General features: G+C 38.9%; 1 protein-coding gene across 23 annotated transcripts in view; it reads right to left on the bottom strand.

Annotated features, from left to right (window-relative positions):
* MBD5 (methyl-CpG binding domain protein 5) overlaps positions 1 to 26,137 on the bottom strand; it is a 475,596-nt gene that overhangs the window by 240,452 nt on the left and 209,007 nt on the right. The gene's annotated exons all lie outside the window — the stretch shown is intronic.

Below are 26,137 nucleotides of genomic sequence, written 5' to 3'. Positions count from 1 at the left end.
AGTTCTACTGTGGCTAAAATTCTATCAAACCGCATCATATGCTAGAGAAATCTTACATGAAGGGAAGAGTTGACCAATGTGGCAAACTTCATTGTCTTATTTTAAAGAACTGCCACAGATAACCCAACATTCAGCAACCATTACCCTGACCAGTCAGCAGATGTCGACATTGAGGCTAAACCCTTCGCTAATAAAAAGATTATTACTTGCTGAAGGCTCAGGTGATCATTAGCTTTTTGTTGTTGTTGTTAGCAATAAACTATTTTTAAATCAAGGTATTTACATAGCTGTGAGGCAAATGGCTGCACTTCAGTCAGGAGTAGGCTGAGGTGGCCTTCTTGTGCAGCATGACTCAGTGGGTTTGTGGTGCAGGTGCACAACCCTGCACATTATGCAACCACACCACGTGAGGAGCATTAGATGATGACCTATGTGAGCTCATGCTTGGCTCAGAGCCACTATTGTCTGTAAAAGGTATAATTACCCTGCTAATGCTGCACATATGGCTCACTTGCACCCAGAGAGAGAGTAAAGCCATGTCAAAACTGTCTACAATTCCTCGAGTGTTTTTCCTGCTACCCACCACTCACCCACCAACTCCCCTTGGATCTCAGTTAGAACCTGACAACTGGCATATCAAATAGGATCCTGAGGTAAGTGAACCTTCGGTCCCCACTGATTCTGGGTCGGCCATGTGTCCACAACATGGGTTGTGATACACAGTGGCAGCTGTGCTGCTTGGATGGGCTCTGATGGAAACATGGGCAGAGGTAGATGGGTCCCTAGCGAGCATGGAGAAGATGCTGAAGCAGCTGGAAGCACAGAGCACTGAGAATGAACGAGTCTTTGCTTGCAAAGTTGGATGGGCATTTTTGACTGCACTAGAAGAACTACACATCCAGTCCCTGAGGGATGCAGCGCATTGGTTGCAGGTGAGCGGGCAGTTGGCACAAGGGCAAGGTGACCACACCCTGATTGAGTGGCTATGGGCAGCCATACGGACTGTGAGGAATGACACTGGTGAAATACCTGAAACTGTGAGTAAATGGCAGTCATATGCTGATTTGGTGCAAGTCATCTGGGAGATGGGTATGCGGCAGGCTATGTTTGACCTGAATACCCAGAGGCCAGATGATGAACATTTCACTCCCACATGAGGAGTCTCATGTTGGGTTCTGCACCCGAGTGCCTTTGGCTCCCTAGTTGCTGTCCCCACCCTGTACGCAGGGTGACACATACATGAAGTGACCACTGCTATGGCGGCTCTCAGGGAAGCAGAAGGCCACTGGCAGGACCAAGGGGTCTGCGCCTTAAAGAAGGGGAAGATGCCCCGCCCACAGGGGTGCCCCCATGGGAGAAAAGGGGGCCTCAACAAGTGACACGCTCATGCATATGGATAGATTTGATTTTGGCTGGGGTTGACCAAGAGAAAATCAATAAGCAGCCCAATGAAGTACTCTTAGCTTTGTGGAGACAGTTGTCTCCGGAGCAGCAATTCCAGAAAATGCCCAAGGGGAAGAAGTACACTGCTGCGCCACCTGGTCCCACCCGGGTGCTTTAGCTCAAAGACTACTTGCTGCAGCCAGGTGGCCATGTAGAGCTGTTTCTGTTTGATTAGGGAACTTGCCGAGATGCCCAGTTTGGGGGGACACTGGACGATTGGAGGCCACATGTGGAATTAGCAATCCATTGGTCCCCAACCAATGTACAGTGGGTGCAGGTGCTGGCACTGGTGGATACTGGTGCAGATTGCAGCCTTCTTTATGGGAACCTGAATACGTTTCTGGGCAAACCTGCTTACATTGACGGTTATGAAAGTGAGTCAGTGAAAGTGAAACCTGTATCTCTGTACTTGGCATCGGTTGTTTGGCTCCCCGTTTATATACTGTGTGTGTTTCTCCCATACCTGAATACATTCTGGGGGTGGACATTTTACATGGCTTGGCATTACAAACCACAGCCAGGGAATTCAGACTCCAAGTGCATGTGGTGTAGCTGGTGCTGCACGGACATACGCATCACCAGCCTCAGGTTCTGCCACAACCCTGATGGGTTACTTCCACCCATCAATTCTGCTTGCTGGGTGGACATACAGAGATAACTGAGACAAAAAGTTGGAAGAGGTGCAGATAGTGCATGGCACCCATAGCCCCTACAATTCTCCAGTGTGGCCAGTTAGAAAGCCTGATAGAAACTGGCGGATGATGGTGGACTAGTGGGAACTGAAAAAAGTAGCACCCTCTTTGCATGAAGCTGTATCGTCAAACATGGATTTGATGGACCGTTTGATGATGGAAGTGGGACAGTACCACTATGTAGTGGACTTAGACAATGCATTTTTCTCCATCGACATCACTCCAGAGAGCCAGGAACAGTTCACCTTCACATGGGACAGCCAACAATGAACTTTTACAGTATTGCTGCAGGGCTATGTGCATAGCCCCACCATATGTCATGGTCTAGTTGCCACGGATTTAGCTGCCTGGCCAATGCCAGAAGTGGTCCACCTATTCCATTATATTGATGATATGTTAACCTCTGATTCTCTTGCAGATTTAGAAGTGGTGGCACCCCTCTTGTGGTGACATTTGGCAGCATGCAGTTGGGCCGTCAACAAATCTAAGGTCCAAGGGCCTGCTTCATTTGTCAAATTCTTGGGAGTTATCTGGTTGGGTAAGACAAAGGCCATCCCAGAGGCTATCGTTGATAAGATTCAGGCATATCTCCAGCCCACCACAATGAAGCAGCTGCAAATTTTTGTGGGCCTCCTGGGATATTGGTGGGCATTTATGCCTCATTTAGCTTAAATGATAAAACCGTTCCATCGATTAACAAAGAAGGGAGCTACCTGGGATTGGAATGATGCAGCTGAGACTGCCTTCCTGGCAGCCAAGCGGGCTATTCAGCAGGCATAAGCCCTATGGGTAGTGGACCAGGGGTGCCTATTTGAGCTAGATGTGCATGTGACCACAGATGAACACAGACGGTTTTGTTTGGGGCCTGTGGCAGTGCACAGAGCACTTGAGAACACCAGTAGGCTTTTGGTCCCAACTATGGAAGGGAGCTGAGTTCTGTTATTCCTTGATAGAGAAACAGCTAGCAGCTATATATGCCACCCTTCAGGCTTGTGAGAGTGTGACAGGGCAGGGTGCAGTCATTGTGTGGATGACTTAGCCTATAGCAGGATGGGTGCATTCATGGGTAACGACCCCCTGGACTGGGATGGCACAGACATCCACTTTGGCAAAGTGGAGTGCCTACTTGGAGCAGTGGAGTATGCTGAGTACAAGTACCTTAGCAGCAGAGCTGCAAGAGGTCTTGGGACCTATAGTCCTAATGCAAGATAAGGTCATGGGGCCTAAAGACCCTGAGCCTTCAGCGTTTAAAGGAGGGTGTCCCTCCACTCTCGATAGGCCATGGTACACAGATGGGTCTAGCCAAGGTGCTATAACTGCTTGGACCGCTGTTGCAGTCCAACCTAGTACTGACACCATATGGTATGAAACCGGGTGTGGACAAAGTAGCCAATGGGCTGAACTTAGAGCAGTGTGGATGGTGATCACCAAGGAGGTGACACTGATGGTAATCTGTATCAATAGCTGGGTGGTCTACCAAGGCTTAACTTTGTGGCTAACTACCTGGAAAATACAGAAGTTGCTAGTCGGCCACCAACCCATTTGGGGTCAAGCCATGTGGCAAGACCTCTGGGAAATGGGTCATCAGAAACAGGTAACTGTTTATCATGTGTCAGGCCATATGCCTTTGGCCACCCCCGGCAATGATGCTTGGCCAAGGTCCAATGGTTAGAGTCGGCACCTACATGAGATGTGGCCTTGTGGCTACACTGGAAACTGGGACATGCAGGGGGTAAACTGATACAACATGTCTATACACGTTGCGGTCTGTCCCTGCCCATGCAAGACATTTGGGAGGCTTTTCAGAAATGCCTGGCGTGTGCTCAGGCACGCCCTAAACAGAGGCAGCTGTCCAATGTTACACAACAAGTAACAACAGGGCGAGTGCCCTTGACCAGGTGGCAAATAGACTACATCGGGCCGCTGCCAAAGTCACAAGGGTATACGCATGTGCTAACAGATGTGGACACAGCCACAGGCCTGTTGTTCACCTACACTTGCAGGGTGGCTGACCAACAGAACACCATCCAGGCCCTGAAACACTTATATCCCCTGTATGGTCGCTCTCTGGCCGTTGAGACTGATAGAACACATTTCACTGGATGACACCTACAACACTGGGCACAACAAATGGACATAAAGTGGAGATTCCGTGTGCCATACAACCCGCAAGCTGCAGGTATGATTGGGCAATATAATGGGCTCTTGAAGAATGGGTTATACTTGCATGTCACACTCCTGTCTTTGTGGGGCTGGAGTTCCAGGCTGGACCTGGTGCTCTAAACCTCAAATGAACAGCCACAGAAAGGCAGCACGGCCCTGGTGGAGGTTTTGTTACAACAGGCTCAGTTGTAGATACACACTAAGGATGACCTCCTCCAACCAGGTATGGCGATGAATGGTAACCTGTTGTTACCTGACCTAGTGCACCTGAAGGCAGGGGAATAGAAAACCTGGCTGTGGCCATGGACCCTCCAAGCTCCCCATTGCCAGTGGTTGGCCATTGTAGCTCCCTGGGGGAAAGGCCTACAGTATGACTTGCATGTTACTCCTTGGGTGTTCAATACATGGCCCCGTGGTTGACTGCTCACAGGGGAATGGCCAGGGAAAGAGCCCTTCTCCGGGGGACACATGTACTGTCTGTGTGGCCTATTATGAGCTCCCCTGTGACTTTGGCACAGATACAGGACCCAAAGGAACCATGGGGAGCTGAGAAGGTGTGGTACCATCGCCCAGGGCAGAAGCCCTTGGCAGCTGCATTGTTATCCCGGGATGAAAAGTTCGCCTCTATGTTGCCTGAGGGACATGATCTACCTTTGTTAGTACCTGTGCCTGCTCTGTCATTTTGACCGTAGGTTAACATGCTCCAACTGCATTGTGGACTGGGCCCACACCTATGCTGAGATGACCAATGTTTCCAGCTGTTGGTCTGTACCACCCTTCCAGCAGCAGCTGTGCCTTGGCACATGCATTCAGCATCTGCAGAGAACTGGACATGCTGGAGACTTGGGGTTCCATAACAATGCCTGGAACATGATGCAGCAAGCTTTGGACAAAGGACATTTCAAGACCCACAGCATGCCTGCCCCCTGGCTGGCCCATAGTGTTTATGATGGGTGGGGCTGGCTAGTGGGGGAACATGTAGTAGCCCCAGCCCAAGCAAAGCAGTGCATAGAGCAACACTGGGGTAACACCACTGTGTGGGATGGATACCCATCACAGCCTGTGTAAACATAACACATGTCATCACACTGAACATATGGTAGAACAAGCGGTCCCACCAAGGTTGGCCCCCAATGGATTTTGTGCCCCCCTAGGAGTTTATGGGTCTGTGAGGACACAGGGTGGCCTTACCTACCAGCAGACATTGTACCTGGGAGTGACCTTATGTACCTGCCACTGTTCTCCCCATGTTGCCCAGATGCCTGCATAAATGGGAGGTGCTATGCTCTCAGCTTCTGCGAGTGTGATGAGCCCCCTGGTGGTTCTACCCCTTGACAATGACTATCCCTGGAGCAGGTGTCATAACTGTAGAATTACAAGTTACTGTTCTTGCACAGCACACCACTCAGGTTCTGAATTCCACCTGAGTGGCCTCCTCCTATTAACAGATGAGGTTGATCAGATCAGAAGGGTGGTGTTGCAAACCCAATGGCCTTAGACATAGTAACTGCTGCCTAAGGAGGCACCTGTGCCCTTTTAGGAACACAATGTTGTACCTTTATCCCTAACAATCAGCAGAAAAGAACAGCGGCCCTGCAAGGGGTGTCATGGGAGATTAAGGCAGTCAAGAGCCTTGCTGATGAACCCCTGCAGAGAGGGTGGGCATCCCTAGGCTCTGGCCTATGCTAGGCCCTAATAGTCATGAGTAGCATAGCTGGGATCCTGGTAGTGAGCTGTTGCTCTCTGTATTGTTGTTGTGAGTTATGGATTCAGGGCTCTGCCCTATGGGTATGTGTTTCTGCCCAGAGGATGCCCCTGGCCTAGAGGGTGGAAAGTAAGGGAAATGGCTGTGCTTTAGTCAGGAGTAGGCTGGGATAGACTTCCAGCACAGCATGACTCAGTGGGTTTGGAGTGCAGGTTTACAACCCCGCAAATTTATGTAACCATGTCACGTGAGTCACATTAGGTGATCACCCACATGAGCTCGTGCTTGGCTTGGAGCCACTATTGTCTGTAAAAGGTATAATTACCCTGCTAATGCTGCACATATGGCTTGCTCATGCCCACAGAGAGAGTAAAGCCATGTTGAAACTGTCTACAATTCCTTGAGTGTTTTTCCAGCTACCTGCCACTCACCCACTGACTCCCCTCGGACCTCAGTTAGAACCTGACAATAGCTTTTAAAGATATAATGAGACTGCATATTTAATAGACTACAGTATAGAATAAAGATAACTTTTATATGCATTGGGAAAACAAAACAAATCCTATGGTTCACTTTACTGCAACATTTGCTTCACTGGGGTGGTTTGAAACTGAACCTACAGTATCTCTGAGGTATGCCTGTATATGCCCCCATGGCAACCAATATGTACTACATATCATAGCATTTGTAACATATATAGTTACAACTGACTGCTTCTCTGTCTCCATCATCATACTTGATGTCCCTGGATTGTAAGAGCTATATATTTCCCCAGCAGTTTTCCTATTGTACATGACAGGGAAATTTTATTGTACAAATAAATCAATAACTACATATAAAGGTCTTTTTTCAATGCCTAGGAAAGAGTAGGAGGTCAATATATTTCAATTCTTTATCAATTATCTCAGTCTGTGGTGAAGATGATGGTATTACAATCTCCTAGTAGAGTTCCCTCTGCTTTTTATTTTGACCTTTTGCATGAAGTACTAGGCCATTAGGTGAGTCTTTTTACCTAGATCTAAGCCAATTTTTACTGCTGAGTTTCAGAATCCAAACCCTAATAATCTCCTCATAATAGGAGATTAAGTCCCTATTTCCATTTCTGGGCCTTCTTTTAAAAAGTGAACACTAGAGAAAAATGTCCATAACAATAGTTCAAGACACATTCTTCAGACACCACAATGCCATGATGACGTGGGTAAATGCGATTCTTCCAATAAACATGCTCATGGCTAGATATTTGTTAAATTTAAAATATTATCCAGGCTGGGTACAGTGGCTCATTGTTGGAATCTCAGCACTTTGGGAGGCTGAGGCAGGCAAATTGCTTGAGCTCAGGAGTCTGAGACCAGCCTGGCTAACATGGTGAGATCCTGTCTCTACAAAAAATACAAAAATTAGCTGGGCATCATGGTGCATGCCTGCAGTCCCAGCTACGTGGGAGGCTGAGGCAGGAGGATTACCTGAGCCTGGGAGGTGAGGCTGCAGTGAGCCATGATTGCACCATTGCACTCCAGCCTGGGAGACAGATCCACTTAAAGATCCACTAACTTGCAGAGGTTTTCCATAAAGATACGTGGTATCTGGTATTTCACATCTATTCATAACTAGAATATGAGTCTTTATCTGTCAGTGTTTCTTTTTTTCCTTTTGAGACAGGATCTCACTCTTTTACCCAGGCTGGAGTGCAGTGGCATGATCTGGGTTCACTGCAACCTTAACTTCTCCGGGATCAGGTGATCCTCCCATTTCAGTCTCCCCAGTAGCTGGGACTACAGGTGCACACCACCATGCCTGGCTATTTTTTTTGTATTTTGTAGAGAGGGTGTCTAGCTTTGTTCAGGCTGGTCTTGAACTCCTGGGCTCAAGCAATCAGCCTACCTCACCCACCCAAAGTGCTGGGATTACAGGCGTGAGTCACCGTGACCAGACAGTGTTTCTTAATAAGGACACTTCAGATATTCTGGATAGCAAAAGTCTTTGTTCTATGGAACTATCCCCTGCTCCACTGGAAATGTTATATTCCTGGACCCTCTTGATAGCTCTCTCTCTCCAATCACTGTGGCAGCCAACAATGCCTCTACACATTTCCAAACTGTCTCTGGCAGGAGTGAGGTGCAGGAAAACAAAATTTACCACACTTGGCTGAGAATCATTTTGAGTTGGATTATTCATGTAACTTCTAAAATGTACTCATTTACCTAATACAATTATCTCACTCATGATAGCAAGGCAGGGAAATTGCAAAGATTACTTCTTTCCCTCTCAAACTGACCCGTCTTTTTGGACATACAGTAGTCAAATGTTAGAAAAGTCAACAATTGCATTAATTGTTGACCACAGGTACATTTGCTAAATGTTATCTTTTAAACATTTTTACACATACTAACATTTAACTAAATACGCAGAATTTGGAACACCTTAAAATATAAAGGAATGACTCTGAAAAATAACAACTCTTCAAGAATTATGACCGAGAGGTATTTTCAATTGAATAGGAATTACGTAAAATGTATACTATGAATAAATTTATGTTAGCCATTCTACTTTGGCTTATGAGGTATAAGTTACTGAGAACTTTATTTTTAATATCATAAATGGGTATTAAATACTTTCAAATGCTTTTTTCTCATTGTAAAACAAAATTATGAAAATGAAGACCAATCATGTTGTATTTTGATGATAAGAATGATGAGTCACATGTAAGCCCATAATGCATGGGAATTCTTGCCTTTCTTATTATGACATTTAACCTCACTGCAACCGGAAAAAAATCCATTAAATAAATGATTCAAATACATCAAGTAACAAAGGCTTCTGAAGTACAGTATTTCTCGAGTCAAATGGAAATGTTAACTAAGTCCTTATTTAGACTGAAAAATCTAACCCTTTTTGTTATAAAATAACTGCTCTGGCAGACTTCTCGCACTGTTCTGAAGAGGTCAGGCACTCCTGCCTTTCCTCTTTGTACCCTTTTGCCCAACACCCTTTTTTATTTTTAAAGAATATTTATCGTTTTTTAGGACCTATAGCACTATACTAGGCACTCTGAATTGTGTCGGGTAAAAAATGAAAAAAGCGAAAAAAAAAAAACCATATTAAAAAACCCCACTATTTTAAAAATAATTTATTTTCTAGATAGCAAAAACTTTAAAAAGAACTAGATGAAACAGGCATGCATGCTGCAAGTGATAAAGTGGCAAAATAGGGCGGCAGAAAGAACACTAAACTTGAGTTAGAAAACTTGGGATCAGGCTCCTCTGAGTGACATTGGGCAAGGCATTTACATCTACTTTTCTTTTAAGTCCCAGCTTTCTTTTCTGTGAAATAAGAATAATAACATTTCTCTTAAAGTTGTTCTGAGAATTAACAAGCTAGCTCTCTGAATGCACCACCATAGTATAATGACTAGCACATAAAACTAGCCACTCATTAAATGTTTCTTTTCCATAAAGTCCAGAAAAGAAAAACAAGGTAAGATTACTAGCTGGTGAAGTTTTTCATCATATTACGTTAATTGGTCTAAATTTCATAATCTCTATGGAGAAAAAGCCCTGATCTTCAAGAGCAGAAAAGCCCTAGTTATCTTCAATTAAACCTGTTTCTGCCAATCCATTCTCCACTTTCAGTACTATTCTGTGGGGCTCAGCAAAGAAAAAGGTTCAGGGGTCCATGTGCAGGTTTGTTACACAGGTAAACTTGTGTCACAGGGATTGGTTGTACAGATTATTGCTGTCACCCAGTAGTTATTTTTTTCTGATCCTCTCCCTCCTTCCAACCTCCGCCCTCAAGTAGGCCCCAGTATATGTTGTTACCCTCTTTGTGTCCATGTGTTCTCATCATTTAGTGCCCACTTATAAGTGAGAACATGTGGTATTTGGTTTTCTGTTCCTGCATTAGTTTGCTAAGGATAATGGCCTCCAGCTCCATCCATGTTCCCACAAAAGACATGATCTTGTTTGAAAAAGTTGTATCTTATGGCTATATATTAATTGTAGTAGCCAAATGAGAACATATTCTTTATTGTATTAGGAAGATGAGTGGGTCTACAAGGGTAGTTATAAGAGGTAGAGCCAAAAACAGAAGACAAGCATAATAAGAAAGTAGCAAAAAAAAGTTAACAGCTGAGTTTCCAACTGCGGCACTATTTACATTTTATATAATACTTTGCTGTGGAGGGTTATCCTGTGCACTGTCGGATGTGAAGCAGCATCCCTGGCCTGCAGTCAAACCCCACCAGTAATGGCAATTGAGAATGTCTCCAGATATTGTCAAATGTTCCTTTAGGAGGCAAAATTCCCCTGGATGAGAACAACTGATTTAGATGGTAATAGAAAGGAGGAGGAAAGAGTGAGGTAAGTAATAATACTGCCCACAAAATTCACAATTAAAAAGAAGTACAATTTTAAAAGACTTATCAACACAAAAATGATATATATTTATATAAATCACGTCAGGGGAAAACTATCAGTAGTAATTCTCCAGTATATAGTACAGTATCTACCTGATACTACACAAGAAGAGTGAATGCAATGTAATGAACTGTGTCAAAGGTCAGAAGCTGAGAGAAGAGAAAAATAAATTGTGTGGGGGTAGAGAAAAAGATATGAAAGTGAGTAAGCTCAGGAGTAACTTTTTCAGTATGCTGATTTAAATTTTCCTTTTAATTATTTTACTTATTGTTTTTTCCAAAACAATAACTGAAGAACTCATGGCAGTGGATTTTGCCCCTTTTATGGGTAGGCAGGTGGTCAAACAGGTTGAGATGATCAGAAATAAAGGGTTATTGGAAAGCAAAGTCAGATTAAGACACAAAAAGTCTTTGCCAAATTTCCAATTTTGTCTTTTTTATATTAACTTGTAATAATTCTTTTTCAATTACATATATTGTGAATATCTTCTCTAATTTGCAACTTGTCTTTTCATTCTTTTTAAGGTGACTCTTGATGAAAAGAATATCACAACTGTAATTCAATAAAATTTAACAATATTTTCCTTAATGGGCTTTTTCATTTTCTCTCTACTTGAAAGATGTTCTCCTAAAATTTGTATAGTTTTGCTTTTCATATTTAAGTCTCTACTCCACTTAGAGTTGATATTTACATATGATATAAAGTAGGGGTCAAATTTCATTTTCCTCTTAATGGATAATCAATGATCCCAGTATACTTATCGAAAAGTCAACCCTTATCCTAATGCTAGCTCTTTTATATACCAACTTACCACCTATAGATAGATGTCTCTAAGCAATCTATTTTGTTCCACTGGTCAGTCTGTCTATCTTTTACCAGTATCACACTCTACTAATCACTAAAGTGTTATATTAATCTTCATATCTTATAAGTCTCCCTACTTTATTCTTCTTCCTCAAGAATGTCATATCATTATCTTTAATCTCATATTTCTTTATTAAACAGACATTTTATATTCTCCCTGATAATTTTTAATATATAAAATATTTATGAGTCTGCTTCTTTGGAACATGGTTTCTGACACTCATTCATGATGCCTTGGTTTATAATTTTTGACAGTAAATTCATATTTTGGGGGAATTTTACCTGTGGAAATTTTTGGGGTCCTATATTGAAGGTAGATTCCTTCAATGAGAATTTATGTTTGCTTCTGCCAGCTATGTGGGACTACCTTAAGTTCTTGGCTTTAATTTTTGTTTTTTGTTTTGTTTTGTTTTGTTTTTTGGTGTCACTTATGTAGTGTGAACTTCAATAGCAAACCCACAATACCAGCTTGATATTCAAATGATCAAAGAGATATTTCATTCCTATGCTCAATGTCAAGGTTTAAATTAACCAATTTTCCTTGCAGTGTCATGGGAAGTGATAGCTGATTTTACTAGGTACCCTTCCAATAAAGATGTAGATATTTGGACGTCCATACTGAGGGGACCTTAAGTATAGACTCTCCACCTTGGATGTGTCCAGGATTTTGACTGTCTCCTGTTACTCTTTCAATAGGAGGCCATGAAAACAAAATTGTAACCCAGAATTTACCAGGTTCAGCAGGTATCCTTAAGGCTTAACTCTCTGAACACTACTTTTATGTAGGGTTTGTGTTTGTTTGTTTTAGCCTTTTAGTATTTGCCATCTTTCCAGTTCATAGTTGCATATAAACACTATTTTTATATTTCACATTATTTTTAGTTGTTTATCATGAGATGTCAGGGTACCTAAGTTCACCATACTACCAAGACATAAAGTTTAAATTTTATTTTATTTTTCCCTCAGCTTTATCCTTTACGTTGTTTCTTTTAGAATATCTTTAATCCTTTTTCTTTCTGGTTTCAAAAAGAAACAAATACTCATTTTGAAAAAAATTCAAATGGTATGGAAGTATAAAAGTAAAAAGTTGTAGCCCCCATCCCACCCTCCACATAACCCCAAGGAAAAGACACTGTTAATTGTTGGCTCTTATATAATATTTATAATTTTATAAATTGTTAGGCTCAGTGGACTTACCACCGTATACCACCATTCAATATGCTGTACAAGCTTAAATTTAGAATGTCCCTATGTAGCTGTTATGCTTGTTAAAGGAACTCAATATCTGAACTGGCTTTGGGCTACTACTTCTCTGGCTATGTGCTGAAAACCCATGGTAACTTATTTAAAGGATGGCCTGATTAAAATATTCCTCCTACCATAAAGGTTATTTGATGTGAAAAAAAGATTGCCAATGTTTGTTTTAAAGCTTGTGTATTTTATTCAAAAATGGCTCAAATGTAGTTTTTGGTAAACTTTTGGAAACAAGGACAGAGGCTCTTTAAGAACTAAAATTGATTTCTGACAGAGATAAGTCATAGAGTCTGCAAGAAAATCTGCTGCAAAATTTATTCAAGAAACAAACTGAATAAAAAGTAATATTTATATCAACCATGGTTTCAAGAAATAGTGATAGAGACAGGAAAAGAAATAGGTGGAAGTTTTTTTTTCTATATTATAAAAAGCTGATGACAGAATGAGAGAAAAATTCTAGACAATTTAAAAAAAAGCTTTACAAGAAAGGAAATGTAATTATAACTATTTGGTGTTACAGAGAATAATATTTATATAACATCAATAAGGTAAACATTTGTCTTTGGTTTAACTAACTATATTTCAAGGATGGGATAACAAAGAGGTACTAGGTGGTAAAAGTATGCTAAGTAATCATCCGTGATAATAGACAAATGATCTATAACTTCTTTCTATAATGTCTCATATTGGTAAACCTAGAGATAGCAGTTAAAAAAAAAACATATTTAGAAACAGGTACCTGAACAGTAGCAAACAATTTTCTTGTTTTTGTTTTTTTTTTTTGAGATGGAGTCTCACTCTGTCACCCAGGCTGGAGTGCAGTGGCGCAGTTTCGGCTCACTGCAACCTGTGCCCCCCAGGTTCAAACAATTCTCCTGCCTCAGCCTCCTGAGTAGCTGGGATTATAGGTGCCTGCCACCACGCTAATTTTTGTATTTTTAGTAGAGGTGGGGTTTCACCATCTTGGCTAGGCTGGTCTTGAACTCCTGACCTCAAGATCCACCCGCCTCAGCCTCCCAAAGTGCTGGGATTACAGGCATGAGCCACTGTGCCTGGCTAGGCACAATTAAAAGCAGTTATCTGTAGATGAATTCCAAGGGTTGGGGCACTCAGTACTATTTAACATGTACACATGATACATGAATAAAAATTTTAAAAGAAGAAAAGAGTAAGGCCATAATAGAGAATCTAAGGTTGCATGTGCATTTTCACTCCACTCTGTGTTTTAGCACCCAAGAAAGGCAATGTAATGTCATGAGTGCTGGATTCCGATACATACAAATCCCAATTTGAATTCTGGCTCACTAACTGACTAACTTGAAAGTCCTTGGGCGAGTCAGTTAATGTTCTTTAGAGTATATTCCTTTATACAGAATCTGGAAATAATGATTCCTATCATGCAGATTTATTTTGAGGCCTAACTATAATCTATATGTAGCATAGGGCACTTAAAAATGCTCAATTAACAGCAATTTCTATCATTAATGATTATCTCTCTTCTTGCCAATAATAACTACATGAAACCTCATGTATCCTACGACTTCATTTTCATTTTGAAATCTGAATCACATACCAATCAGTTTAATATTATCATCTATACTTTACAGCTAAGCAAAAGAGATTAAGTAAACTTGCCCCAATTCTCCTATTAGTAAGAAATTAAATTAGCAAGAAAACTGTATCCTCTTAGTTTACTTAATGTCTCATGTAAACAAACAGGAAAGCATAGAAAATAAGAAGTGATAGTCTATTCTGCTTAGTAGAATGTTTTTACCATAAACTTAGCTATAAGGTGATTAATGGTGGGAGAGATAGAAGAAAATTTCCAAACAGAAAATAACTGTGAACCTAGGTATCAGCCCAAAGCCCAAGGTTTTCTAATACTCAAAAGATAAAAAGAAACTTAATTCTTTATACTTAAAGTAATATATAGATATCTATTTTTTGAAACAGGGTCTCACTCTGTCTCCCAGGATGGAATGCAGTGTGGTACAATCAGAGCTCACTGCAGCCTCAGCATCCAGGGCTCAACCCATCTTCCCACTGCAGCCTCCTGAGTAGCTAGGACCACAGGCACAAGTCGGCACACACCACCACACTCAGCTAATTAAAAATTTTTTTTTTGCCCCGTCTCTATTAAAAATACAAAACATTAGCCGGGCATGGTGGTGGGCGCCTGTAATCTCAGCTGCTCGGGAGGCTGAGGCAGGAGAATCGCTTAAACCCAGGAGGCGGAGGTTGCAGTGAGCTGAGATAGCGCCACTGCACTCCAGCCTGGGCAACGGTGCGAGACTCTGTCTTAAAAAATCAAAATAAAATTTTTGTAGAGACAGGGTCTCACTATGTTTCCCAGGCTGGTTTTGAATCCTAAGCTCAAGCCATCCTCCTGCCTCAGTCTTCCAAACTGCTGGGATTACAAGTGTGAGCCACAGTGCTCAACTTCTAAGTACAATATTGCTAACAAGTTAGATTCAATAGTGATCATGTGCCTTCCTTAACTAACTCTGTTATTCATTTGTACCTAGGCCCTCATAATTTTGTAAAGCATGCTCTAAAATTTATCTTTTCTTTAAGATGACAAAGGAGAACAATTACATATAATTTCCAGGAATGTGGGCTTGAATGTAGTAACTTTTTACACTTGGTATCTGGCCTGGTTATGATTCATGGGTCATAGGAAAAAAACCTCGCATGTCTCACTCCTGTGACAACTACTCCCTACATCTCAAGCACACTGTTTAGGACACCATTAATCATCTGTGAACCAGCTTTGAAGGGCCAGACCTGCAAATCCAGGTCCATTAAAAATGAAACAGAAAAGGTAAACTTTTTGAGGGCAGAGACTTCATCAGCCTTGTTTATTGCTGTCACCAGTGCCCATTACAATGCTTGGCAAATAGCACTCAGTAAATATTTGTTGAATGAATACATTTTTAAAAAGTAAATACTAATTCCTAAGTACTTATTTGAGTTTTCAACATACAAAGACAAAATGATCAAGTACAAAGTAAAATAATGAATTAATTTTATAGCTCATGACATATTTCCTTAATTTTTAAAAAATCACATAATATAGATTGAATGAAGGGCTACCTATTCAAAATAAAAATTCTGCTTCTTACACACATGCAAAGTCAATCTTATGGTTTAACTACTGTCTCATAATGTGGCAATTTTACCCACCCTTTATTAGTAAAAATAATAGTAATAGTAACTGTAACACTAATTTCTAATCTAAACTCTTATAGCCACTATAAAAATATAAGCTTTATATACATTATCTCATTCACTCTTCATGACAAACTTATAAGATAGGTATTGTCACCACACTTTACAGATGAAGAAACCAGAGTTCAAAGAAATAATTTGCCTATTTTGTTCTATAAAATGGTGAAAGCCAGATAAAATCAGTTTAATTCTAAAATACTTTGTTTTCCAGCAGAGACAGTTAACATACATACATAGGCTCACATTACATCTAGCATGCTGTCTTATCCCAGGCACTAGAGAATATTCGCCCATTTTTTCAACATTTTTGAACACCTATTATGTTCCAGGCACTATGCTAGGTTCCCTTAAAGATCACTTGTAATTCAGAAATACACATAAAAAAAGACACATAGCCAGATTCTTCTATAGAATCATAGTGCTAAGAAGTAGAGTCTGACAGTTTCTCCACTCTATACTTATCTATGTGTGATATGTGTGCTTTTGTTTGTCCTACTAAACTATATGCTTCTTTGAGGCAGGGTGATATCAGATTCATCTTTTTGGGTCCCCAAAAAAGGTCTAGCCTGGAGCTTTGGTCATAACAAGTTTTCAATATACACTGCTAAATATAAAAATATACATAAACTGAACTAATTTTCCTTGGGTAAGAAAAAATTTAAATAAAAATGTTATCTTCCAATTTTTTTGTCAATTATCTTACAACTTTAAAAAAACCCTCACACAAATGCCAAAACAAGATAGCTTTATTATTTTAAATATTTTACTTTATTGGTAAGGTTTAATATGATTGTTAAATTTTAATGGAAAATATAAAATATATTCTGATAAACAGAATAATCTACGTAAACAGGTTTGTTTGCTTTTCATATATTATAACCTTAGGTAATTTATTTTTAATAATACAGCTTTTCCCTACAATCCACATGTGATTGCATAGAGATAAAAAGATTCCATTTTAAAAAGTATAACAAAAATTTTTCTATATTTCTCAGAGCTATTATTATGATTACAGAAATACATAAACACTTGATTCTGTAAGAATTATATATAAAAAAAGAAATCACATCCTGACAGGACTGACACTATACTTTGCTTCTTAGTCTAGATAAAAATAAAATCAATTTGAAAGGACAGATTTTAATCTCAGATGTTACTGAGCATTTTTTTTTTTTTTTGGTGGAAAAAAGATATGTAGCAATTCATGCTATGCATTAGAGATCAGGATCTGGCCCTAAGTTTACATGATTGATGGGCTTCTATTTGAACAGGCACAAATGTGAATGGCAACTGTAATAATGCTTACAGAGAGAGTTAATGCAACCTCAACCAGTTTCCCCTGTTATCTTCAGCATAACATTACTTCCACTACAGCAAAATGTTTTTGAAACCCACACATAAAATCCTATGCACTGCTTAAAAATAACACAAAACAATCTATACATACACACATTCAAAATATGATTCTAATAGGCAGGACAGCCACTTACGTTAACTACTCATTGCAAAGACCATTCAATAAGCAGTTTCTAAAATTACATGTTTAGCAAGGGTACAAATCACTCACTTTTTAGTCATAAGGAAACTCTGACGATAGAATAGCTCGTTATATAGTGGTAGTTTTTTAATACATTCTTCACTGATCACATACACACATATTTATTTCACTGGGCCTGGTTTCTCACTGGAAATTCCATCTGGCTCTAAAATCAGAAACTTCCTTAGACTCGTTCTTCTTTGACAGAAAAGAAATACTGCAGTAATATCTTCTGGCGACCTGACAGTGGGCTGGCTTTAAGTGTACCCAGAAGAGAAAAAGGACACAGCCCAGAACACTGGCCATGCAATAATGTCCTACTTGTTTTTCTATTTTTCCTCAGAATCGCAGTTAATTCTTCTTGATGTGATAATATAGAAATGAATATATATATATATGTATATATATGTATACATATATATGTAATATAGAAATGAACCTCTGGCAGGCATAAACTTACCTTACATATTTAATATAATTAAACTGTACTTCTGGTATCTAGTAGTAAGATCTTAAGTAATTCATCCCATATAGTAATATTTGACCTTCCAACCTTATAGAATAATTATGGTAATAAAGGGAAGTAGCATTTACAAGAGTCAACTTCTAGGTTATGTGTCACATGCTTTACGTATATTTTCACATTTAATATTCTAAAGCAACTCTGAGATACATATGATCATTTCCACTTTACATACAGGAACATTGAAGATCAGAAATTTGAAGTAACACGGTAATAAATAGCAGAACCAGGAATCAAACCTAGGTCAAAGTGACTACACTAATGATGAAATGAAATAATAAAGCGAACAGGTAAATATGAAAGTAAAAAGACCCAGTAATTTCAATTCAAGTAATTAATCAATAACTTAAATCACACTAACTCTCCCACTGATAATAACTGTAAATGGTGAAAAAATACTAAAGCCAATAAGCAAAACACAATTATTTGAAGACATACTAGAGAGTGACCAAATGTAGGCAGAAATAGAAAGAGTGAGGATTTGACCCTTGAAAGAAGATAACATCACTGGGCAACATATAATTCTACATTTGCATGGCTCTCCTGAGGTACAATGGTATATGAGCAAGTAGAACTTAAGCAGAAAGCCACAGTCTTACTTGCTTGAAGTATCAGAGGCCAGAATTCAGGGTTGAGAGAATGGCCGAAAATCGAGGGTCGGGGTGGGGGGGGGGGGCCCAGAAAGGAAGAAAATACAGAGGAGGAGTTACAATATTTGTATATTGATTCTGACCTACGCTGGCACCTAAACTGTACATGCATGGGGAAGACTCCAGAAAACCCAGTGGAAAGTAACAGCTGGAAAGCAAAAATAAGGATTTCTTCTACTGCCCATTACATGAGACAAAGAGTTTCGAGTTTGAATCCCATCAAATAAAAGCATATTAGTAACACCTCAGGCTTTCCACAGAAATCCATAAAGGACCACATTTTAGGAGTAAATATTATATCCCCATACTAAGGAAGTCACCTAAGGATTAAGAACAAAACCAAAATAGATCCACTCTCTAACAAAACATCAAACCAAGCCTTCACTAGATAAATGTGAGCAGCTACTGATTTAATTGCTAGAAAAAAGGTCAATATTCTTCAGAAGAAGATAACAGAATCTAGAGTCTCTACAGTGTGTCATCTATATCTAATATACAATAAAAAATTTCTTAGAAATGTAAAGAAACAGAAAAATATAAACCAAAGTCCACAGAAAAAGCAGCCAATAGAACACACTCTGAGATGATTCATACATGTACCTTATGGCAGCTATTACCAAGAACATAAAGAAAAAGATCATCATAATAAATGCCCAAATAGCATTTCAGCAGAGAAATAAAACCAATAAAAAAGAACCAAGTATACCTAAAAATGGATAAAATTTTATATATATTTTACCATAACAAATATTTTTCAAAAGCATCACATGCAAATTAGGAAACTAAAAAGTATAGTATCAAGATGAAAAATTCACTGGATAGGCTTAAAGCACATTGGATATGGCAGAGAAACCAGCCAGTGAACTTGAAGAAACAGAGAAATTTCTAAAGAATAGTTAGTTCTACGTAAGTTTTATTACATGAAATATCTGTGACAATTGCCTGAATACTATATGGGACATGATCAAAAAGAAGATATATACTAAAAATGTAGTAATGATTAGAAAGAGTCTTCACTAGAATGAGCTTTACTAGAATAAGAAGTTGAATTAATGTTAACAATTCATAATGAGGTTGGGTGCAGTGGCTCATGCCTATAATCCCAGCACTTTGGGTGGCTGAAACAGGAGGATTGCTTGAATCCAGGCGTTTGAGACCAGCCTGGGCAACATGGCAAGACCACATTTCTTTTTTTTTTTTTTTTAATTATACTTTAAGTTCTAGGGTACATGTGCATAATGTGGAGGTTTGTTACATATGTATACATGTGCCATGTTGGTGTGCTGCACCCATTAACTCATCATTTACATTAGGTATATCTCCTAATGCTATCCCTCCCCGCTCCCCCTGCCTCACGACAGGCCCCAGTGTGTGGTGTTCCCCACCCTGTGTCCAAGTGTTCTCATAGTTCAATTCCCACCTGTGAGTGAGAACATGCGGTGTTTGGTTTTCTGTCCTTGCGATAGTTTGCTCAGAATAATGGTTTCCAGCTTCATCTATGTCCCTATAAAGGACACGAACTCATCCTTTTTTATGGCTGCATAGGATTCCATGGTGTATATGTGCCACATTTTCTTAATCCAGTCTATCATTGACGGACACTTGGGTTGGTTCTAAGTCTTTGCTATTGTGAATAGTGCCGCAATAAACATACGTGTGCATGTGTCTTTAGAGCAGCATGATTTATAATCCTTTGGGTATATCCCCAGTAATGGGATGGCTGGGCAAGACCCCATTTCTACAAAAAATCCAAAAATTAGCTGGGCATGGTGACGTGCAGCTGTAGTCCTAGTTACTCAGGAGGCTGATGTGGGAGGATCAGGAGGTTAAGGCTGCACTGAGCCACGTTCATGCCACTGCACTCCAGCCTGGGCTACAATGCAAGACCCTATCTCAATATGTGTGTGTGTGTGTTTGTGTGTGTGTGTAAGTAAATAAAATAAACTTGTTCATTTTGAAACGTCAATAATTTTTCTTAATTTCTTACCCATGATATAACCCATAAATGTTATCCATAAACGTTACTCATAAATGTCAACAATTTTTCTTAATTTCTTACCCATAATAATAAAAGATGGCCCTAGTTTAAACAAATATGGAAAAGGAAATCTTACCTAAGTTCATTTACACAGTATAACTATAAGTATGATTATAAATATAAATGCTATACCATCTCTAAAGTCATAGGGCATTTCATTTGTTGATGCATGTAGTATGTATCCTGTGATCTTGAATCTGCAAACCTATTGTTTAAACTGTGATGTCAAGTAAACAAAGCAAGCAAAATGATAGCTATTGCTTTAAATTTTAACAAATAAAGCTAGAGAGTAGATAGGAAAATGAATGATTAAGGAACTGTCGATGTCCAAGAAATGGTGGTGCCAGATATTACTAGGCAAAACATGTAGATCTAGTCATAGATCATGTCTTATCACAAGTGAAATAACATCTTTTCAGAGGCTGAACAGAAGAAATTTGTTTTCAAAATTCATTTTTCTTTTCTAATTCTATTCTCAGTTATATATATATACACACACACATATATATACACACACGTATATACACACTTATACACACACATATATATGTGTATTATATATTATATATATATATATATGATAGAGTTATGGCTTGAATTATGTTTCTCCAAAGATATGTTCAAGTCCTAACCTCTAGTACCTATGAACGTGAACTTATTTGGAAATATAGTCTTTATAGATGTAATTAAGATGAGGTCGTACTGAATTAGGGTAGGCCCTAATCCAATCCTTATAAGAAGAGCAGAAGAGAAACAGACACACAGGGAGAATGCCACGTGATGATGAACGCAAAGATTGAAGTAATATGTCTACAAGCCATGGAATGCCAAAAATTACTGGCAACACCACAGCCAAGCGAAAGGAACAAATTCTCCCCACCAGCCTTTAAAAAGCAAGGCTCTGCCAACAACTTAGTTTTGGACTTCTAGCCTCCAGAACTGTGAGAGAATAAACTTGTTATTTTAAGCTACACAGTTTATGGTAATTTGTTATAGCAGACCTAGAAAACTAACATTAATAGAACAAAATTATCTGTTTCTTTTTATTTTTCTAGTGGAAATATTGAATCAGTTTTTCAGACCAAATAAACATCTGATCGATGTATACATAAAAGAGATTTAATCCCAAGAAGATTCCTGAAATCACTCTGTCCTATAAATGGAATATTTCTCCAAATAATAGTGGTTGACTTCAGTTAAAATTTTAGAACAGTCCATGCATACCCTACATTTTAAAACAAAATTTGGAATGTACATAGTTTCTATGAGACTCAGATTAATAACCGTTGGTATAATGTTTTCTAATGGGGTTTCTGTATAAATCACATTTTCATATTTTTTAAACATGAACGCTAAACTGCTTGTTTGGACACTTCAATGTGAACAAAATTTAGCAGCAGTAAAACAGATACAATGATGTAAAACAAGTTTGGCATAAACAGAATGAGCAAATTCATTGTTCTTTTTTAAGAATTGAGCTTCCTATGAAGAAACCTGTTTTCAATTATTTTGCAGAGTGGGATAACTATGTCATCTGTTGATTGAATTACATGTTAGGCAGTGCTAAGAACCTAAGCTTATTACTTACATTATCTATTCCATTTAATCCTCACAATTATATTATTATTAGCACTCAAATTTTAAAGATACACAAATTGGGGGTGAAAAAAATCAACAATTTGCCCATGGTCACACAGCTGGTAGAATGCACGGTTGTGGTTAATAAATCAGCCTTAATCAGTTCTGTGAATTTGAGTTCTTATATGTAGGCATACCTCATTTTATTGTGCTTTGCTTTATTGTACTTTGCAAATTGAAGTTTTGTGACAATTCTGCACTGAGCAAGTCCATTGGTGCAGTTTTCACACACAGCATGTGCTCACTCCATGACTCTGAGTCACATTTTGATAACTGTCACAATATTTCAAACTTTTTCATTATAATATCTGTTATGGTGATCTGTAATCAGTGATCTTTGATGTTTCTATTGTAATTGTTCTGGGGTGCCATGAACTGTCCGAACATAAGAGAGCACACTCAACTGATACATGTTGTGTGTTCTGAATACTCCACTGCCTGGCTGTTTCCCTGTCTCTCTCCCTCTCCTTGGGCCTCCCAATCCCCCAAAATACAATATTGAAATTAGGCTAAGTAATAACCTATAATCGCCTCTAAGTGTTCACATGAAAGGAAGAGTCACATGTCTCTCAGTTCAAATCAAAGGCTAGAAATAATGAAGCACAGTAAGGAAGACATGTCAAAAGCCAAGACAAGCTGAAAGCCAGGCCTCTTGCTCCCAACAGTTAGCCAAATTGTGAATGCAAAGGAAAAGCTCTTGAAGCAAATTAAAAGTGCTACTGCGGTGAATACACGAATGACAAGAAAGAAAAACAGCCTTGTTGCTGATACAGACAAACTTTTAGTGGCCTGGATAGAAGATCAAACTGACTACAACATTTGTTTAAGCCAAAGCTGAATCCAGAGAAAGGCCCTAACTCTCTTCAGTTCTATGAAGGCTGACAGAGGTGAGGAAGCTGCAGAAGAAAAGTTTGACACTAGCATAGCAAGTTGATTCATGAGGTTTAAGGAAAGAAGTTGTCTACGCAACACAGAAGTGCAAAGTGAAGCAGCAAGTAGTGATGGAAAACCTGCAGCAAGTGATCTAGAAGCTCTAGCTAAAATCATTGATGAAGGTGACTATGCTAAACAACAGATTTTCAGTGTAGACAACAGCCTTCAATTGGAAGAAGATGCCACCTGGGATTTTTGTAACTAGAGGAAAAGTCAATGTCCCACTTCAAAGCTTCAAAGGAACCACTGATTCTCTTTTTAGAGACTAATGCAGTTGGTGACTTTAGGTTCAAGCCAATGCTCATTTACCATTCAAATAATTCCAGGGCCCTTAAGAATTATGCTAAATCTACTCTGCCTGTGCTCTATAAATGAAACAACAAAGCCTAGAGGACAGCATATCTGTTTGCAGCATGATTTGCTGACTATTTTACATTTGCTGTTGAGACCTACTGCCCAGAAAAAAAATACTCCTTTGGAAAAATTATACTCACTTATAGTATACCTAGTCATCCAAGAGCTGTGATAAGGATACACAAGGAGATTCATGCTGTTCTCATGCTTGTCAACATAACATTCCTTCTGTAGTCCATGGATCAACTCTTCTAACTTGAAAAGTCCATCAACTTTCAAGTCTACTTAAGAAATGTATTTTGTAAGGCTGTATCTGCCTTACAAATAGTATCTGCCTTACAAATACAGATAGTGAATCCTTTGACCAATCTGGGCAAAGTAAACTGAAAACCAATTTACTTTGTCAAGTCAAGTCAATTGATGTGGCAATATTCCTTGCTGTCTTATTTCAATATATCGCCACAGCTATCCCAATCTTCAGCCATAATAAAGGGTCTTGCCCGGAATGTTAGCAACCATCAACATCCAGGTAAGACCTTTCACTATCAAAAGGAGGCCAGTATGGTGGCTTATACCTGCAATCCCAGCACTTTGGGAGGCCGAGGCAGGCAGATGCTTGAGCCCAGGAGTTCAAGACCAGCCTGGGCAACACGGCAAAACCCTGTCTCTACAAAAAATATAAAAATTAGCCTGGTGTGATAGCGCATGCCTGTATTCCCAGCTATTCGGGAGGCTGAGGTGGGAGAATCACTTGAGTCCAGGAAGTCAAGGCAGCAGTGAGCCATGATTGCACCACTGGACTCCAGCCTGGAAGAGAGAGTGAGAGCCTGTCCCCGCCACCCCCCAAAACACCCCCCTTTTTTAGAAAACTATTTTAAAATTAAGGCATGTGCATTGTTTTTTAAAGACATAATGCAATTACACACTGAACAGATTACAGTGTAGTGCAAAGATAACTTGTATATGCACTGGGAAAAAAATGTATGGCTTGCTTTATTGTGGTAGTCTGGAACCAAACCTGCAATATCTCTGAGGTATGCCTGTAGCATTCTTATAAATCATACCTGCTATGTTCAACTGCCTTTCTAACCTCTAAAAGTTTTTACCAGTATAACTTTCCCTAAAAATGTGGAAAATAAATGAAATAGCACTTTGGATTAGAATTATAAACATCTGTGGCTTATTAATTACATGGTCACAAATAGAATGAAATTAATAAAAAACAAAGGGCTTGATTCTTAATAAGTTAAAGCTATATACCATTGATACAGTCTGATGGTTAAAGAATAACTGAAGCTCAAAATAATATATATGTGGATGAGTTAGAAAAGGAAATGTAAGAAAAATAAATTTGATAGCATAGTCAGTCTTCTGTATTCACAAGTTTTGCATCTAAAAATTCAAGCAAGCTTGGATCAAATACATTCAGAAAAAAGACAATAAAAATAACATGACAACAATAAAAAATAATCAGAATAAAAAAATATAACAGGTATTTACCTAGAATTTAGGTTGTATTAGGTAGTATAAGTAATATAGAGATGATTTAAAGGATAAGGAGCATACATGTGAGTTATATGCAAAAACTGCATCATTTCATATAAGGGACTTGAACATTCCTGGATTTTGGTATTCGTAGGGGGTTCTGGAGTCAATCCCTTGCAGATACCGAGGGAGAAACGTAGACTACTTATGAGGAAGCATGGTTTATGGGAATATTTCTACTAATTAAACAATGATCAATTTTTAGTAGTTTTTAAAAATACTTAAGTGGATTATACCAAACTAAGAAAGTATTTAAATAATATTTACAATGCACCAGGAAAATCAGTTTTAGAAACAGTTAATAAAAGTGCATAAAGGGTTATAAGAAAGAATTTTCTGCTTCTGAGAGCTGTTATACTAAATTGGCTTGCTGAAGGAAGCAGTGGAATCTATTTCTTTGAAGATCCTTAGAAATAGAAGGCATATATTATCAGCAGTTCAGAAAGTTTTAGGTGTGTCTCTGCCAGAAAACAGCCAGTGGATATAACCACTTCATGGTTCCATAAACTCTGTTGACTGCATAATAATACTATTGTTATAATTGTGAGGCAAGGGCAACACAGCTGCTTTTTCTTTGGTGATCAGGATTTGCTGTCCAAAAAGTTGCAGAATAAATTGAATGTAATTAGATGAAATTTTCTCCAACAGAAAAGCAAGAATTAATTTTGACTCTAGTTACCGAAAGAAAACTCAGAATCTCTACACTGGGCTTTTTAAACATTTATCATCTTCTTTATTTATAGAAAGCACTCCTCTTAATGTGAAACTTAAAAAGCAGACACGTTTTCATGGATGACCTTAGGCTGATGAGTTGAATTAAAACTAAATAAAAAATTCTAAGCATATATATATAGTTTCTTTGTATGAAATCCCTTTAAAGATTACATTTCAGTGAATTCTGCTTAAAATTTTAAAAGTGTATATTTTTATTTTGCTTTATTTTCATCTACTTAAGTCTCTATTTCTCATGAATGTAGAAAAAAAGCCAGATTCCTTATACACTTAAAAATATATATGGTCAATTTCTTTCCAAGCAAGCTTTTCTTTTAAAGGTAATGTAATTAATTTGAAATTTGAAGGTGGCATTGTGGTCCACAATCCTTGCCCAAATGCTCTTTGGGAGCAATAGGAGCTGTCAAGGAATTAACTAAAAGTTCA

This window comes from Pongo abelii, chromosome 11 (assembly GCF_028885655.2).
Source record: "Pongo abelii isolate AG06213 chromosome 11, NHGRI_mPonAbe1-v2.0_pri, whole genome shotgun sequence".
Lineage (NCBI taxonomy): Eukaryota > Metazoa > Chordata > Mammalia > Primates > Hominidae > Pongo > Pongo abelii.
The sequence above is the reverse complement of the archived record's forward strand: the minus strand, read 5'-3'. Positions and strand labels throughout refer to the sequence as shown.